The sequence below is a fragment of the Scyliorhinus canicula genome, chromosome 18, assembly GCF_902713615.1.
Source record: "Scyliorhinus canicula chromosome 18, sScyCan1.1, whole genome shotgun sequence".
Taxonomy (NCBI): domain Eukaryota; kingdom Metazoa; phylum Chordata; class Chondrichthyes; order Carcharhiniformes; family Scyliorhinidae; genus Scyliorhinus; species Scyliorhinus canicula.
Window position 1 is genome coordinate 42746865 of NC_052163.1, and position 16930 is coordinate 42763794.

At 45.1% G+C, this 16930-nt stretch overlaps 1 protein-coding gene across 9 annotated transcripts in view; it reads left to right on the forward strand.

Annotated features, from left to right (window-relative positions):
* The first annotated feature begins 11141 nt into the window (after positions 1-11141).
* LOC119953638 (myosin-10) overlaps positions 11142-16930 on the forward strand; it is a 178866-nt gene continuing 173077 nt past the window's right edge. For 7 of the 9 annotated variants that reach the window (XM_038778104.1, XM_038778106.1, XM_038778108.1 and 4 more), the window contains exon 1: positions 11142-11301. The gene's annotated coding sequence lies outside the window, so the exon portion shown is untranslated. The remainder of the gene's footprint in view (positions 11302-16930) is intronic. The other 2 variants (XM_038778111.1, XM_038778113.1) reach the window with 1 other exon arrangement.

Below are 16930 nucleotides of genomic sequence, written 5' to 3' on the forward strand. Positions count from 1 at the left end.
AAAAAATAATGCCAAAGTTGAATTGTGGGGAAAGTGCTACATTACCGGCAGGGACAATTCGCGTTGCATGTTTATGTTGGCGCGAAACGCAATTTTCAACTCCCGTCGTTGAACCCACCCGAAAAAAACGGGAGCGGAAAATCCCGCCATTGTGCACGATGGTTGGAATAAAAACATGACATTACTGTGCTCAACCTTCCTCTCTTTTGTTCTTAAATTGTCAAAATATCTCACCAGAAAAACAGAAATGTATCACATTTGTTTTCATGAAGCAGAGTAAAGGAGAGGTTTCTGGGTGAAACACCTGTGACAGGTATCAGCTGTAGCTCATTTGGTCGCACTCTTGCTTCAGAGGTTTAATTCCCCATTCCGTGCTTCGGTAGATTGGTAGCATCTGTGTGAAGGGCGCAACACAGCACAAACGCACGGAAGGCCTTTGTCAATGTAGAGACATTCAAACTTGTACAGTTTGGGAAGAAGTATCACAGTTGTATCGAAGCACTTCAAAGTGCAACTTGATCGATGTAGACAACTTAAGTGCACTTTTTGTAATGACCATTTTAACATGTCTGCAATGTTGTTTTGAATGGATTGAAGTACCTCAGTGTGCAACATGATCTATCTAAAAAACATTTTTATAATTTTTCCAATTAAGGGGCAATTTAGCATGGTGCATGGCTCACTCGTGCCTGACACTGTGTCGTCCCTCTGGGGGACCCCTGGAATCTGGCACATCATAATTGAGGGTTCTTTTGTTTTTCTGCCTCCGTAGATAGTTCAGGTAATGTCCTATTGCCCCCCACTCCACCAACACCCGTCTTCCTCCCTCCCTCCCCACCACCCTCCTTTCCCCTCTCTCCCCACCACCCCCTTCCTTTCCCTTCTGTTGGTACAGAGGCGAAGGGTATCTGGTCTCTCCAGCGCAAAGTTTACTGCTTGCACCATTTATTTTTTTGTACAACTGTGTTGTGAACTGTTTAAATAATCAGAGTATCCGACCCCCACTCCCCGTATGTTGGTACTGAGGGGAGGGTATCCTGTTTCTCCAACACAAGATTAGTGTTTGTAACATTTGGCCTTGTATATATTTTTTACTGTTTTAATAAAAAGATATGGCCAATCTACCTAATGCGGAGGACCTCCACGTGAACCTGCTCCTGGGCCTGGCAAAGTGTGCCATTTATAGGAAGCGGGCGACCGAGGGGGTCATCCGGCCAGACTGTCTGCTTCTCTTCCGCGGCATTCGCGGCCGGGTATCCCTGGAAAGGGAGCATGCGGTGTCCACTGGCACTATCAAGGCCTTCCGTGCCCGGTGGGCACCGCAGGGGTTGGGGTGCTTTATTGAGCCCTTTAATTGCACTCTTATTTGATGTTTTTAAGTTTCCGTTGATCTTTGATATGTTCTGGCAGTGCCCTAACAGGAGCGGCCCTTTTTTGCTTTGTCCCTCAGTTTTTTTCCTTTCTTCTGTTTTTGTTGGTGGACCTCAAAAGAGTGGCCAATCTCCCTATCTGGCACGTCTTTCGGCTGAGACCCATGCAGCCATGGAACAAATGTGCAAACTCCACACAGACAGTGGCCCGGGGCCGGGATTGAACTCGGGTCCTTGGCGCTGTGAGGCAGCAGTGGTAACCACTGCCCCACCATGCCACCCATCTATCTGGAAAACGTGAATATCATTGCACTTTCTGTGCTGGCTACTTTGAAATATTTGCACTGTTCTTTCAGATATTTTACAAATAAAGTATTTTCCCAACACCCTGGGCTAGTGTGCGGTCAATTCCAGCCCCTCTTGACCCGGGGTCACAACACAAATGAAATTAGATGTTATTTTTAAAATCCTGAGGTCCTTGGCTGAGCCCAGTAAACTGCAGTCACCAGGGGCGGCATTCTCCCCTACCCGGCCAACCACTCAGGGGTTGGGCCTCCCCAAAGGTGGGAAATTCTCCCCACCTTTGGGGGCCAGCACCGCGCTGGAGCGGTTTGCACCAGAAGACTGGCGCAAAAAACCGGCGCCCCCAGCAGCGGGGCTGGCCAAAAGGCTTTCGCCGGTCGGCGCATGCGCCGACAGTGACGTCAGTGGCAGCTGGCTTCCGCTTCCGCCATGGCGGAGGCCGTGGTGGACGCGGAGGAAAATAGTGCACCCAGGGCACTGGCCCGGAGTCTGAGCGGGGAGCCCCGATCGCGGGCCAGGCCACCGTGGGGGCACCCCCCCCGGGGTTCGATCGCCCCCCACCTCCCCCCAGGACCCCGGGGCCCACTCGCACCGCTGATCCCGCCATTCCAGAGGTGGTTTAAACCTCGGCGGCGGGAGAGGCCTCCCAGCGGCAGGACTTCGGCCCATCCGGGCCGGAGAATCACCGCAGGGGCCTCTCCGATCGGAGTGGCGAGATTCCTGCCGCCGCCACTTCCCGGGTGGCGGAGAATCTCTGCCACGGCGGGGGTGGGATTTTCGGCGGCCCCAGGCAATTCTCCGACCCCGCTGGGGGTCGGAGAATTTGGCCCCAGGTTTGTCAATTTAACACACAAATAACCATTTAACAGTAATACTGTATAATTAAGCTGACAAAACTGTAACTGTACTTAATACCCTTTCCCATCCCCACTTTTGATCTACCCCCACTCCCTACACACACATACAAATGACACTGAGGGAAAATGGTGGTTCAGAGATAAAGAAAATATCAATATAAAATAGAAGGATATAGGATCTTTGATGCACTGGGGTGGCTTCCAGTTAATGTCTGCCTGAGGTTCAAGCTCTTGTTTCGGTACTTCTTTCTTCTAGGCTTGAGATGGTTTTAACAGGCATGGATGTTTACATTCTCTGTAGATTCAAGATCATTTCAAATTTATAGTGAAGATGTGCCAGGCACTCACTTGTTTTAAAAGAATGAAGCAGTTTTTTTTCAGAGAGAGTGTGCGCCTTCTCCTTCCAAGATCTAATCACTTCTGCCCAGCTCTCTCAAAAGCATCACACAGGGACCAATCACTGACTGTTGTCAGGCAGAACACTGTCCCTGGTCAACCCACAGATTGCTTGCCAGCCAATTGAACCAACTTCCTCCAAAGCTGGATCTTAAGATTCGCTCAGTGCCGACAAGTTTGTTTTCTCCCCACCGAAATACAAAACCTGCAACTTACTGTCCCAATAAGTAGGCTGCTTCCGCGTAAGTCCTCTGCTTGAAGGCATATTTCAATTATGGGGCCATAGACCAAAAATAATAAAAGAAAAGAAAATGGGAACAAAGGAAATAAATGGGAACAATTCTTACCGTATACCTTTGCAAAAAAAAAAAAGACCCATGCTTGAGAGCCTTGGCTGACAATACTGAGGGAGTGTTGTACATTGAACATGCTGTCTTTCAGACGAGACATTAAACTGAAGCTCCACTTACCTGCTTGTGTGGATGTAAAAGATTCCATCGGTGCTATTTCAAAGAAAAGCAAGACAGTTATCCCTGGAGGCCTGTTCAAACGTTTATTCCTCCATCAACATCACAAAAAATAGATTATTTAGTTCTTATCATATTGCTGTTTGTGGGAGTTGCTGTGTACATATTGGCTGCAATGTTTCTTACAGTACAATAGTGATTACACTTCAAAAAGTACTTCATTGGCGGTAAAGGCCAGCATAAACATCATATAAATGAACATTTTTTTTGACGGTGCATTTATAACTTCATATCCCAAATAGGATCTCAGTGACTTTTCTATGTAGCGTATCTTCACATCTACTCTGTTTTTTAACCCTTTGGGTAACAGTGTGTGTGTGTTTCAGGGGAGTGGGGGGGGGGGGGGGGGGGGTTCAGCCCGTGCAGCCCCACTTAACCCAAAGTCGCAACACAATTGAATTAGCCAATAATTCTTCGAAGAATACAAATCTTTGGCCCTTGGCTGCCCAATAATTACAGTCACCAGGCTGTAAATTTAAACATAATTACTTTTTACTTATAACAAGAACTATAATGAAATATGCAGCAAATACAACTGGTTAACTATTATTTAATTCCTAATTCCCCTCTGATGTATTGGGTAAGCTGGGTCTGCGAGGACTGCGTTTACTGTAGCAGTGAGAGAGACAGGCTTCCAACACTTGAAGAAATGCAACTCGATTTTATTGAACTCTTAACTATCATACATACTTTAACTGTGTGTTGACACTATGCTGAGTTGACTGGAGAGCCGAGGCTAACCTGACCAGACTATCTTACTGGCACATGGTGTAAGTTCTAGTTGTTTCTCATGGGCTCTGACTGTCTCAGAGGCTGGATCCCAAGAGAGCGGGAAAACTAGTGCCCTCTGGCTTTATAGTGTTCGTGTCCTGTCTGGTGATTGGCTGCTGTGTTTACTGGTCATCATGTGTGTCAATCACTGCCTGTCTGTGCACCATCATATACCTGTGTGTATATTATGACATCTCCCCCTTTTTAAAAAAACTTTTTTAAAAAAATGTTTGTAGGTCAATAAATAGTGAGTGTGTGTGTGTAGGAGCCTGACTATATACAAAGTATGTGAACGTATTTACATGGGAAGGTGTCTAGTGCAGATAGAGGGCAGATACCAAATTAGGAAGAAACAATATGTACAGATGTGTAAAAGGATCACAAGGTAAAGCAACATTCAGTCTATAAATTCAGGGCGAAATTCTCCGCCCCCCACGACGGGTGGGAGAATAGCGGGAGGGCCTTCCCGACATTTTTGCCGCCCTCCCGCTATTCTCCCACCCCCCCGCCGAAGTCCCGACCCGAATCGCTGCCGCCGTTTTTTTACGGCCGGCAGCGATTCTCAGCTGTTAGATGGGCCGAAGTCCCAGCCCTTTCCGCCGTTTTTACGAACGGCAAACACACCTGGTCTTGCCGTTCGTAAAAACGGCGTCACAAACTCGCTATTAATAACCATGGCACCGATTGGCACGGCCGTACCACGGCCGTGCCAAGGGTGCCATGGGCCCGCGATCGGTGGGCACCGATCGCGGGCAGCGGGCCCAATGCCCGCGCACTACTTGTCCTTCCGCCGCCCCGCAGTATCCATTCGCGGGGCGGCTGAGGGGCAACCCGGCCCGCGCATGCGCGGGTTTCGCGCAAAAACGCGATGACGTCACCCGCGCATGCGCGGGTTGGAGTCTTCCAAACTGCGCATGCGCGGCTGACGTCATATGACGCGTCAGCCGGCGCTAACTCCGGCAAGCGGGCTTAACGATTTTCGTTAAGCCCGTCTTGCCGGAGCCTACGGCGTCGGGCTGCTAGCCCCGACCCGGACCAGAATCGGTCCCCGGTCGGGAAGGGGCGCGCTGCCGTAAAACCCGCCCGGGTTTTACGGCAGCTTTACGATTTCTCCCGTTTTGGGAGAATCTCGCCCCCTGTCTCTGTGGTGGCCGACGAATTCTGGTTGACCGCCTCAAGGGTAGGTCAGGGGCCGCCTTCAGTGGAACGGGCGGAAGAACTGGCAGATCGGTGGCCTTGTGGAAGAGAGCGGGAAAACTAGTGCCCTCGGGCTTTATAGTGTTCGTGTCTTGTCTGGTGATTGGCTGATGTGTTCATTCGTCATCCTGTGTGTCAATCACTGCCTGTCTGTGCACCATCATGTACCTGTGTGTATATTATGACACCCTCCCCTCCCCATTTTAACTTGCCCCCATCCTCTGCGCACACACAGACACACACACAAGACAAACAGAGGGAAAGAGATGGGTGAATAAAAATATGTAAAAGGAAAATAAAAAGTCTGTATTTCAAATGGTTGTACTAAGCACACTGTCCTTCAAACCAGGCTTTCAGGTCGAGATTTTTGCTTTCCGGTCTGTAATGGTTTTCACTGTAGATTAATTCATTTCTCTGCAGTTTCAGAAATGGAATGGCTCACAGCATTTCTGCATAAAGCATGACGGAGGGAGAGCAGGTCCTTCCCCATGAGTGTCCAGGATTCAAACTGAGCACCATGGGTGTCTAAAAATCATTCCACTCGAATAGGATCCGATCACCGCCTGTTACCAGGCAGAATATAACCTTTTGGCCAATACATTGGCCACCAGCCAATAAATCAAACCAAATCCCACCCCATCTATCTGGTGCCGAGAAGTCCGGTTCTTGGTGTCCTAAGCTAGCAGTACCCTATACTATGTTCTTAAATTCCTCATTCTCTCTGCTGCTTGACTTCAAGATACATTTCCAGTAAGCATCCTTGGATCAAAATGCTGACAGCAAAAATAAAGAAAGGGGAAATAAGGGAATCAATAGGAAGGACCCTTACACAACTTTACGATGTGCCAAAAGCACTTTACGTCTAATTAAGTACCTTTTGAAGTGTATTCACTGTTGTGATGTGGAAGTCAATGTACACACAAGCAAAACTCTCACATACAGCATTGTGATGGTGATCAGATAATCTATTTTTGTGACGTTGATTCAAGGATAAATATTGATCAAGACACTGGGGAATAACTCCCCTGTTATTGGATCTTTTACATTAACCAGAAAGAGCAGACGGGATCTTGGTTAAATGCCTGATCTGAAATATGGCACCTCCAACACTGCAGCGCTCCCACAGCACTGCACTGGAGTGACAGTCTGGGACAGGGTAATGAGCTTAGGCCCAGGAGTGGCAGTTGAACCCACAACCTCTGCCCGAGGGATATTTACCCCCGAGCTTTCACAGGATAACTGAAGTATCAAGCCAGGCATCACCTTTCACTTCCTGAAGCCTCAAATAATGTGAGAAATTCTATTTTCCAAACAACACTGCCATTAATCTTTGTGTTAAGGAAAATGGCATATCTTAGTAAAAAATTTCACATAAATCAGCAACAACTTTTGGAGTTAGTCAGAGTGTGAAGCCAAGCAGCAGAAGAAAAATAAATAAATAAATGACCTCCGTGACATTTTAATGCAGACTGTCATTGTTCAATTCATAAAACACAGGGCAGAGAAAATCAAAGACGTTATATAAACATTCTGTGCATTTATAAGTAAAGTGTAATATGCAGATGAAGTCTGAAAGTGTGAAAGGTTTACAACTATACCATCACTGAAGAAATCTACTAAACAGGAGGGGCTCAGCAACTAGTTCAAACCTTCACCATTCATTGTGTCAATTTAGTAAATTAATAGGTGACAATATAACAAGCTAAAGATAAGATCCATTTTATGTGAATGAACAAATTGATTTTTTTGTACAGGATCTTAATAGAATTACATTTTTTCGATGAGAAAAGTTGTTAGAAGAACATTGTCACAGCTGGAGACACAGGAAGCCAAGATAGAAACTTGTTTGAACAATTAATGGCTAAACTATTTAGCAGGAAGACGAAAGCAAACAGTAAGACTTCTCACATGGAATATGCAGTGAATGTGGACATCCTTATGCTAAGGAGAAATATTTAACACATGAAAAAGCTGAGGATACTCCAGAACTGTACAAAATTAGAAGGTGCCTTCTCTTGTGGTTAGTGGTTAATTACATAATCTGGGACTGTGTCCTGACAGATTTCAGGTTTAATCCTTAGCTTGTACTGAGCCAACTGATTTGTTAAATTGATGGTGAGAGTGCTACAATTTACCTTAGCACTTCCAGGTTAAGGAAAGGGAAAAAAATAAACCATGGTTTCCAATCCTGCTCACTATTCAGTGTTACAGGTGGAAAATGTGTGCCTGTATGCGAGCTGACGTTGAGTGAGGACAGGACTGGGCGAAGTGATGCCCTCATGTTGAACAGAATGCTGATTTGTTTTGTTGCACGTCACAGATATTATTTCAGTAGAATAAATTAGACTGCTTCTAATCCATATAATTTCTACAGTGCAGGAGGAGGCCATTTGGCCCATCAAGTCTGCACCGAACCCCAAAAGAGCACTCTACCTAGGTCCCTGCCCCTGCCTTATCCCTGAAACCATACGCACATCGTGCAATCCACCTAACCTGCATATCTTTGGACACTAAAGGGCAATTTAGCATGGCCAATCCATCTGACCACCTGTGGGAGGAAACCGCAGCAGCCAGAGGAAACCCATGCAGACACGAGGAAAGGGTAAAAACTTCACATAGAGTTACCGAAGACCAGAATCAAACCGGGTCCCTGGCGCTGTGAGGCAGTAGTGTGAACCATTGTGTCACTGTGTGGCCTCTTGCACATGTGTAAGTGGGTGAGAGAGGATAGGGCAGAGTCTTAGTTGTGATGTTCCATGTTGGTAATACACGCAGTCCAGTTTCACACATGAAAGAACATTATGAATTACAGGAGACTGATTCATCTGCAGACTAGATTTTCCACCTTTTAAGGCATAAAATAATCTACCTCTTTACATATAAATTACAAAGTCATTGATATAATGATATTTGTGTTGCAAGTTATTTCGTGTTTTTTTCAATATAACAGATACAATGCTATAAACTTTTTACATCTAGCTGCATGAATGGGTTACTGAACTCTTTGCAAAATGTTGTAATTTGAGAAATATCTGGCTGGTCATAACATTAAAATATAAACAGCAATGCTAAACAGCAAGCTCATCAAAGTGTCCTGGTAAATATTCTGTGCTTTAAAGATTCAGCAGCACATAGGGAATTGACAAAAATGATTATCCAAAGTTCAAGAAGTGTTCAATACCAGCTTTGCTATCACTCCAACACCATCATTGATAAGCTACTCGAGTATATTAGTTGGGATATTTAAACCACTATAATTTCCATTCCATTTTGCCTCACATTTAGAAATACCATATATCACCAAGCATGTTGAATTATGGCAATTTTACAATCAATAATGTTATTTTGACCCTAAAATTGACCACGTGGTGGGAAGAATAAATGAATGGTTGACCTTGAATTGTTATAAAAGTTACGATATAATATTTATGGTAATTGGCAAAAGGTGAGAAGAAACGTTTACAAACAGCCGGTGGTTCAGATCTGGAATGCAGTGCCTGAGAGTGTGGTGCAGGCAGCTGGTTCAATGGTAGACTTCAAAAAGGAATTGGATTGTCATCTGAAAAAGAAGAATGTGCAGCAAGGGTTGTGGGGAGCAAGTGAGGATTGGTATTAGGGGCTGGTTTAGCACAGGGCTAAATCGCTGCCTTTGAAAGCAAATCAAGGAAGGCCAGCAGCACTGTTCAATTCCCGTACAGCCTCCCTGAACAGGTGGCGGAATGTGGCAACTAGGGGCTTTTAACTTCATTTTCAATTTTTCATATTAGGTGAATTCCCCAATTGGAGAGCCAGCCACCCTTCTGTCCTGTAACAATTCTGTGAATAGAATTTTTTTTTAACCACACCAGTACTTCAGCGAGCTTTTGTTTTAATACTGATCTTGGGTTTAACAATCTGACGCAATATTTCGTCTACTGGCCCTATGTGATATATGACTGTGAAAATGGAACTGCAGATCCCTCCAGAGGCTGATGTAATGGCCTGCGTGCGGTTTGAACCATGTCTCCACACACCTCATTTTGCCTTATATGGCCAATGAATGGCCTCTCACAACCTCCCAGTCCAAGTCAATGAAACCAGATGTTGGAAGTTAGTGATAAGGTGGAGGAGCGCCAATTAAAATAGCAGGACATTACTGGTGCATACAGCGAAATAACTTGATGAATGAGTCGGGAAGTTCTATTTTTGTCTGAAAACAAAAGTAAGAAAGCACGCCACACACAAATCCCCCACTTTATTCTGGTTTAAAAATTGGCCCTCGGATGCATTCGCTATATTAGAAAGACAGAATTATTCATACTTAATTAGTTGAAGATAATTCATTAAACAGTTGGGATATTTAGATGCAATGTTAATTTAATTGCCAATAAATCTTACAACGTGCTGGTATTTAGATTATGCCCATTGTTGCAAATTCCCACGGTGCAACTTGCACAGTAGGCGCCCATTCATTGAGTGACACAGGTTAGATGGTTTTTATTCCCCACACAACAGGAGTTGGGTTTCCTTCCCTGGTATTTCGCAGGTTTCGATGTGAAGCAGTCGTTTGAAGGATACAATAGCAGCTCAGAGCTGGTTTGTTTTGCAGCTTTCGACACTGGACGGCTCTGCAAATCCCGGCCTCGTTGCAAGTATCCCAACATGATGTCATCCCAAAGCTGGATATTGTTTCACAAATCCCCTTTCTCCCCAATCACAGGGACAACTGCTGCTGCTACTGCCTTGGATTGCTGGATTAGGAAATGGGCATTTTCCAAATTGTTTGAAGCAGAACACACAAAAAAGGATGGGGTATTCCTGATGTAGCCTAATAAACCACTAGTGTATATATCCTGGCATATCCTCAATCCCCCTCCTCTCCCTGTCTGGGGGTGTCTGAGCCTGGCCCATTCTCAATCCCCCTCCTCCCCCTGTCTGGGGGTGTCTGAGCCTGGCCCATTCTCAATCCCCCTCTCGGTCTGTCTGGGGGTGTCTGAGCCTGGCCTATCCTCAATCTCCCTCTCTGTCTGGGGGTGTCTGAGCCTGGCCCATTCTCAATCCCCCTCCTCCCCCTATCTGGGGGTGTCTGAGCCTGGCCCATTCTCAATCCCCCTCTCGGTCTGTCTGGGGGTGTCTGAGCCTGGCCCATTCTCAATCCCCCTCCTCCCCCTGTCTGGGGGTGTCTGAGCCTGGCCCATTCTCAATCCCCCTCTCGGTCTGTCTGGGGGTGCCTGAGCCCATCCTCAATCTCCTTTTCTATCTGGGGGTGTCTGAGCCTGGTCCATCCTCAATCTCCCTCTCTGTCTGGGGGTGCCTGAGCCTGGCCCATTCTCAATCCCCCTCCCCTCTCTCTTTCTTTCTTTCTGCCAGGCCCATCCTCCATACCCCTCCTCTTTCTCTCGGCCTGGTTTATTCTCAATCCCCTCCCTCCGCCTGGTCCAGCGGCGGAAATGTCTGGGAAGCTGCGGTGCACCAGGGAACGAGCCAATCTGAATTTCGACAGCGTCTTAAATCTCCCTGGAGATCGGATGATGGACAGCTCGGGGGGACCAATGGGAATTGGAGGCCGCCTCTGCGCGGAAGACCGCCCCCTCTCTCCCGCTGCTGATTGGCAGGCGGGTAGACCAATGGAAGACGGGGAAAGCTGGCGGGAGGCAGAGCCCTGATGAAGGAGGCTCCAATCAGCGCGGGGAAGGGGCGGGATAGGCGGCGGAGAGGTTGAGGTGGCTGCTCCTCCCCGCTTCATTAGAGAGTTTGTGCGTTCACAGCGAAGGTGGTGGGGGCAGAGAAGGGAAAAAAGGGGCATTGTTTGGACGGTGCTGAAGGTCGGAATTTTTCCTCCCCTCTCGCCCTCGGGAAGCTGCTCCCGCTTGCAGAGAGACACTTTGTTTCCAGCGAGAGGTAAGGGTGTTTTTTTGTGTGGGGGGCTCTTGCACACATTGTATCCGGGGCTGTCCCTTCCCAATGTCTCCAGCCGAAACGTGTAACATTGTTCCCGTTATCTGAGGAATTCCTGGCTTGGCTCAACCCGCCTCGGTGAGGTCGTTGAACTGTTTAGTTACTCCGCCGACCCGCTTATTTCTAGCAGTTTAGATGTAACTGATTTAATTTTTTGTCTGTGGGGGCGGCGAAGGGGGTAAAAAATACCCCTTTTATTTTGTCACATTCACAAATTTCATTCTTTTTCAGGGCTGGTTTGAGTACGCCGGGGATTGTTTTCTGTATTTTCAAACTTCGACTAATTTTTCAAAAATATTTTTCGCAACCTGTGTCGTTTTCTAAAAAAAAACTGCCAACTTGCACACATTAAGTTTTGTGCAGTGAGGTGGTGGATGGGTGGGAATGCCTCTCCTCCGGCCACAGTGAATGGTGACTGCAGCAGATCAGCCGCGTTTTTTTGGGGAGTGGGTGGGTCGGTGGTGGGAGTGGGTCGCTATCCGTCTGGTAGCAGCCCTGTGTCCAATTAGTCGCAATGACAGCATGCGGATTTTTAAAAATTATGGAACTATGTGCTTTGGAATCCAAGAGCGTCAGCTCTGAAGGTGCGGTGGTCATCCTTCCCATTTTAAACTCTGCCCAACTGTGGTTGAATGCGACTGCAAGGCCACGTTTTGCATAAGTCATTGTCCAATATATGTACATGACTTAACAGCTTGCCGTGTCCCTCTTTCTTCCCCGTCCTCTGCCATATAAAGGTGTCACACCAGATATGGTCACCGTTGACTTTGTGCACTTGGTCATTTTGTGCTCTTAGTCAAAATACCTTGTTGATCACTGTCAATTTATAATGGGTGCGTGGTATCAATCTGACTGACAAACAAACTGATCTGTACTTGTACGAATGAAGTGATCATCATAGCTATCATCTCTTCTCTCCCCCCCCGCCGAGCTTATGTATTTGTGAGCAGGCTGTAAAGAGCGTTGCACATCGCCGCTCCAAGCAGAGCTTTGAATTTTTGCATATATGATGCAAGTCTGCAAGTGTTGAGCACCACAGGAGTCCTTCATAAAGACCATTGTAATAGATCCTCCGTTTATAAAGATTATGTTCACATTTTTGCATATTTTGTTGGACTGATTTTGGTGAGTGTGTTGAATGGATGTTCCCACATGGTTTATGCTGTCTGGTTCGTGTACGCCCACAGTCTGGGGGTCAGGGGAGGATAAAAATGAATAATTCAGTTTCTAAGAAATTTTAAGGAGTTGTCTTAAAGGGGCCAAACCATGGGTTTATATTTTTTTCCTTTAAAAAAATATTAATCTGATTAAACGAGAGACATAAGTTAATTGTTTTTTTTTTGCTAATTAAAATGTATTGCTTGCCACTTCAGAGATGCAGAGAGATTTGGAATACTTTACAGCTTTCTTTACCCCTGCTTCTCCTTTGCTCGCATTCTGTTGTTTTCTCTTCACTCTTCAGCCTGGAATCACAAATCAAAATGTACAAAATCATCTATTATCTCTAGAGATTTAGAGGCATAAACTTCCCAGTGATCAAGGATCAAGCATGACAAATGTGATTTATGACACTTGCTGTAACAAATAAACTAAAATCAGCATTAACTAAACATTGCCTGGGCAACTACAGTAATACGCTAAACTATAGAAAAAGGAGTTTCCCATTAACCTCTTAACACAACAGAAACCTCTCTCATCACCTTTTATTCATTACATTTCTGCTGCGAGTGTGATGTATTATGTTTAAAGTCCAAACCCCTTCCAGCTTCAACAGGATCTCCTCTCCTGCCCCACCCAGGTGATTCTTCCAGTGACCTTTTTCACAAAGTCCCCTTCACTCAGTCTTTTGAACATAATCAAATGGTGTTTCAGTATGAAGGCACCTTCTGGCCACTCCTTGATCTTAACTCTCCAAGCTTCGTTTTTTCGAACTGAGAATCCATCCTCACCAACATTTAGTGGTTAACCCCAAAACAGTCCTTTTCTTCAGCTTGACATAGAAGCAGCTGTTGTGGATTGTATTCCTAAATCTCTCCGTCTAACTGATCTCTGGGCACAGCAAAACCAGTTTTAAAATAATTTCATGGGGTGCAGGCATTATTGGCTCAGGCAGCATTTATTACCCATCTTTAATTTCCCTTAAGACGCTGTGAGTCAGATGTTAAAACTTGCACCTTACTTTCAGTGAATATTTTTGATTTGAGCTTTTATCTCCATAACAACATGGGCTTGTCTCCTGCCAACTAGATTTCCTAGGAAGTCTCATCTCCTTACCAAGCTATTCCATTTTCTTTTGAATTAGAAGAGACAGTTTAAAACATAGCCACCTAAATATAAAGTCCAGCATTCGTAACGCCTCTCAATTTCGTTTCATTGATCCTGGATGCGATGGGACTTGAGCTTTATGGCCTTTTCTATCAAGTAAATGTTGTCGCATCTGTTCTGTGAAACTGGCTTCATATCCATCTTAGTTTATAGAGTTCTAATTTTTAGAGTTTATATTGAGCTCCCAATTCATTTATAAAGTCATTTAATAAAACGATTTCCCTGGTGTTTTTGTTCTTGTGTTAATTGGGCAGCACAAGTATTTGTGATAATTGAACGCTCTAGAAACTTGAATTGACTTTTTTGCTGTATTTTCCAAGTCTGAAATTTCAAACAGCCACATAACCATACCCAAGTATGCAACTTTGGGGTTGATGTTGAACTCTGCAACAACATCTGGGTGCATTAATGGACATCATTCAAAAACAGAGGACACTCTTTCTTTCTTAAGTGCAATAGCAACAAAGCAAAAATGCTTTGAAATGCTGAAATTTTAGGGAGAAAATATTTAAAGCTAGCACGACCATTAGACCCAAGTATAACGTTATATAGAAGTGAATCAATTAATAGATTGGAGATGCAAAGAGAACTGGAGGGTAACAGAATATATGAAACATAATGACAGATATTCTTTCAGTACTGTAACAATAATTGGAGTGGAAACTAAGGCCCTACTTAATTTTTTTATCCACACCAGGGAGGGCACAGTAATGCTTAGTTTTTTGTGTGCATACTTTAGGATATCAACAAATAAAACAAATGTTCTCGTTAATTTCACAAGAATGATCCCTGGAATGAAGAGCTTGTCATATGAGGAACGGTTGGACTCTGGGTCTATATTCGTTGGAGTTTAGAAGGATTATTATAATAATTTTTTATTATTATTCTCGTTGGAGTTTAGAAGGATGAGGGGGCATCTTATTGAAACTTACAGGATACTGCGAGGCCTGGGTAGAGTGGATGTGGAGAGGATGTTTCTACTAGTAGGAAAAACTAGAACCAGAGGGCACAATCTCAGACTAAAGGGACGATCCTTTAAATAAAACAGATGAGGAGGAATTTCTTCAGCCTGAGAGTGGTGAATCTGTGGAGGCCAAATCATTGAGTGTCTTTAAGACAGAGATAGATAGGTTCTTGATTAACAAGGGAATCAGGGGTTATGGGGAGAAGGCAGGAGATTGGGGATGAGAAAAATATCAGCCATGATTGAATGGCGGAGCAGATTCAATGGACTGAGTGGCCTAATTCTGCTCCTATGTCTTATGGTCTTAATTTGATGATGAGGGAGATTCGTAAGTACTATAACAAGTTGTCCTTAGTAATATTGTAATATTGTTTGATCAGTGGCTATTAAATATAACCTGTAGACATATATTAGTAGCTTGGTTAAGGGAAGGAAAGAGTTGGGTTGAAGCATTGGTCATGTGAAGTTGCCATGTGGTTTTGGCTAGTCGCTTCCCTATTCCCATTGATGATAATGTCCTCCATTTGCAACTTCACAAAAAGGTGAGAGTAGATGCCCTTGACATCAAAACAGCATTCACTTTAATTTTGTTGCAATTTCTTGGTGTCATGCTGAACTCATTGCAGGAAGGTCTGGAGTTCTGGTGAGCCATGTTGGTGGAGGAATGTGTCAAGGGGAAACTATCCAGCAATGTGTCTCATCACAAAGGCAAAGTGTGGCTGTTCACTGGCCGTTGCAGTGCTCAATGTCATTCACAGTTAATTTGACATCTGGATTAGGAGCAAGATAGGCCATTTGGTCCCTTGAGCCTGTTCTGCCATTCAGTAAGATTGTGGCTGATCTGATTATGGCATCAATGCCACTATCCTGCCTACCACCCTTATGCCTTTTAGCCAAGAATCTAGCTACCTCAGCTGTAAAAAGATTCAATGACCCTGTCTCTACCACTCTCTTGGGGAACAGTGTTCCACAGACTCATGGCCCTCCGAGAAATTATTCTCCTAATCTGTCTTAAATGAGACACTATGTCCTCAAACCCTAGTATCTTTCACAAGGAGAATGTTCCTTTCAGCACCTCCTCTGTCAAGTCCCCTCAGGATCTTGTATGTTTCAAAATGATTGCCCCTCATTATTCTAAACTCCAAAAGATACAGGTCCCACCTTTCCTTGTAAGATTTTCCCCCATTAATTTAGAGTATCCAAAGGGGCAATTTAGCTTGGCCAATCCACCTATCCTGCAAATGTTTGTGTTGTGGGGGTGAGACTCACACTGGGAGAATGCAGGTGGAGTTCGCAAGTGTCCCGGGGCCGAATCTACCTTCTACCTTGCTCGAGAGGAACTTATCCTACTCTGGTTTGTAGGTGGCCAGCACATCGGGTATATTCCAGCGGATGATGGGGGAGGGCACAGGCTCTGTTGAGGGGGTGAGAGCAAAGTGGATAGAGGAATTGGGTCTGTTGTTGGAGGAGGAGGTTTGGAGTGAGGCATTGAGGAGGGTGAACTCTACCTCATCCTTTGCAAGGCTGAGTCTCATCCAGCTGAAAGTAGTGTTCCGAGCACACCTTATGAAGGCTAGAATGAGTCATTTTTCTCTCGAAGCAGTGGATGATATACGAGCGGTGTCTCTCATGGGCCTGCCGCTGTTCTGGTTGTGCTGGTGGATTTCTGGAGTTCCTTTTTTCAGACTGTCGGCAATCCTAAACATTGGGTTGGAGCCTTGCTGATTGTTGGTAATTTTTTGGTTGTGTCGGAACTCCGGGTGGAGGCGTGTGGGAACAAGGGGGCGGGTAGGGGTAAGGGGAGGGAGGCGTGTGGGAACAAGGGTGGGGGAACCTAGTAACTAAGTTTAACTTTTGTAAGGGGTGGAGATGATTCTTACTGTAGTTTTAATCAAAATATTTTATATAAAATAGCCCCTTTTACCTCGGTGCTGAGTGAACCTTCTTGATTACATCTAATGTAATTGTGACCTTTTAGGTAAGCAGATCAAAACATAGTACTCTAGATGTGGTTTCATTAATGCCGTGTACAACAGTTGGTGAGCAGCACATAACTTGTACCACATGCCAGGTACACAAGGAAATCCAGCCATTTGTCCTTGATGTAAAATGCACCACCATCAATCAGTCTTTAGCCACAAGCACCTTGGTGACCACCATTGACTTGAAGTTTTACTTGATTAGCCAAAACAAACATCCTGTCTACAAGAATTTGGACAGAAGCTGGATATTCTGCAATGAGCTGCTCACCTCCTGATTCCTCAAAACAACTTCTCCATCTAC